At 58.9% G+C, this 2,122-nt stretch overlaps 1 pseudogene; it reads left to right on the top strand.

Annotated features, from left to right (window-relative positions):
• The first annotated feature begins 411 nt into the window (after positions 1–411).
• Positions 412–1,853, top strand: LOC137758189 (melanoma-associated antigen B4-like; annotated as a pseudogene).
• Positions 1,854–2,122: the final 269 nt, after the last annotated feature.

The following is a 2,122-nucleotide window of genomic DNA, read 5'->3' as shown; positions in this document are numbered from 1 at the left end:
CCCTCGGGGCAAGAGGGGAGCTCCAGGCTGCACCGGCCGCCCAGGGAGGACCCCGAGTGAGGACTAAGGGAGCCACCCACCCCGAAGAGAAGGGACGAGAGAGAATATGGCCTGTCCCCTCCTGCCAACCCGTAAACTCCCAAGGAAGGACTGTCAGGCTGAGACTGCCCGTACTTTTCCTCTGCCAGGTCCAAGGGAGGTTAGAGCTTTGTTCTGAAGGGGCCATCACCAGGCAGCAGAAGGGAGGGTCCCAGGATCCTTCGGTGGTGGGCTGAACGCTCCCTCCTTTCCTCCTCCTGGGTGTCATGGAAGATGGTGGTGTCAACTTCAGAGCAGCAGACGGGATGGGGTGGGGGTGGGGGTGGGGGGGGGGTGGGGGAGTCTTGCCAGCAACTGTCATCCTGACTCTGAATGGGAACCGCGAGGACCTACCTCCCCTGCCAGCCCCCACTGTCACCCCCGTGCCGCCCAGGCAGGGCTGGCTGGCTGTGCCCCAAGGCTCACTCTGCCGTCCTCCACAGGGGTCTCAGGGGACAGGCGGAGCAGGAGAACGGGAGCCCTGTGGGTCCTCGAGCAGTGCCCTCAAGGACCCTGCAGAGGCGGCCTTGGTTAAAGCCAGGGAGGAATCTCCCCGCTGAAGGTGCTCACAGCATCTCCTTGTCCCTCCCCCAGGTGCCCTCATTGCCTGCCTTCCTGCCCACACTCCCGCCTGCTGGCCCTGACCTGTGTCATCATGCCTCGGGGCCAGAAGAGGAAGCACCGTGCCCGCGAGAGACGCCACCAGGCCCGGGGGGAGACTCAGAGTCTCAAGGGTGCCCAGGCCACTGAGGCGGCGGCGGCGGCGGCGGCAGAGAGAGAAGAGTCGCCCCCCTCCCCCGCTTCTGTTTCTCGGGGTACTCCCCCGAGCTCCCGTGCTGCTGGCGCTCGCCGGGAGCCTCAGGGAGCCCCAGCCACTAGCTCTCGTGAGGCAGGGGTTTCCTGCCCAGGATATGAAGAGGGTGCCCGGGCGAGCCAAGATGAGGAAAGTGCAAGTACCTCCCAGGCAGCACCTTCCACTCACAGCACTTGGAGAGATCCTCTGTCCATGAAGGCCAGCACGTTGGTGCAGGTCCTGCTGGAGAAGTACAAGCTGAACGAGCCCATCCCGCAGGCAGAAATGCTGAAGGCTGTCAGCAAGAAGTACACGAAGCACTTCCCTGAGATCCTCAGGAGAGCCTCTGAGTGCATGGAGCTGGTCTTTGGCCTCGAGCTGAAGGAAGTCGACCCCAGCCGTCACTCCTACGCCCTCATCAGCAAGCTGGCCCTCCCCAGCGAGGGAAGTCCGAGTGGTGAGTCGGGGCTGCCCACGTCCGGTCTCCTGATGACTCTCCTGGGCGTGATCTTCAAGAAGGGCAACCGTGCCACCGAGGAGGAGATCTGGGAATTCCTCAATGCGTTGGGGTTGTATGCTGGGAGGAGGCACTCGATCTTTGGGGAGCCCAGGAGGCTCATCAGCGAAGAGTTCGTGCAGCAGAAGTACCTGACCTACCGCCAGGTGCCCAACAGCGATCCTCCGCGCTATGAGTTCCTGTGGGGCCCGAGAGCCCTGGCTGAAACCAGCAAGATGAAAGTGCTGGAGTTTGTGGCCAAGATCGCTGATACCGTCCCCAGTGCCTTCCCAGATCTCTATGAGGAGGCTCTGCAAGATGAGGAAGAGAGAGCAGGAGTGAGAGCCGCGGCCAGGGCTGCAGCTGTGGCCGAGGGCAGTGCACTTCCAGGGCCAAGGCCCCGCAGCTCCTCCCACATCTAGGGAGGGAGGCCGCGGGCAGTTTGTTCACTTTGTTTTGGAAGGGAGCAGTCAAGCCCCTAAATAGTGCAGAGTAGGAGGGGTGGAGGGAACAAAGTATAGATCTTATTTATCTTCCTGTTTTAAACTAGTAACCTCTATACCTTATTTATTGACTTATTTAGGTTTTTTCAAATGTTTTTATCTTGTAATAGATAGTGTGTTTTCTTAAGAATATGAATTCGTGCATGACATTGCTTGCATATTTATTGCTGTTTAAAGAGTTCTAAAGTTACAGTTTTGGTATATGTAAAAGAAATTCACGAACCATCTATATACTTTCTGTATGATCCACAA

Source organism: Eschrichtius robustus, unplaced genomic scaffold (genome assembly GCF_028021215.1).
Source record: "Eschrichtius robustus isolate mEscRob2 unplaced genomic scaffold, mEscRob2.pri scaffold_725, whole genome shotgun sequence".
NCBI classification, from domain to species: domain Eukaryota; kingdom Metazoa; phylum Chordata; class Mammalia; order Artiodactyla; family Eschrichtiidae; genus Eschrichtius; species Eschrichtius robustus.
This window is presented reverse-complemented; position numbering and strand designations above follow the sequence as displayed.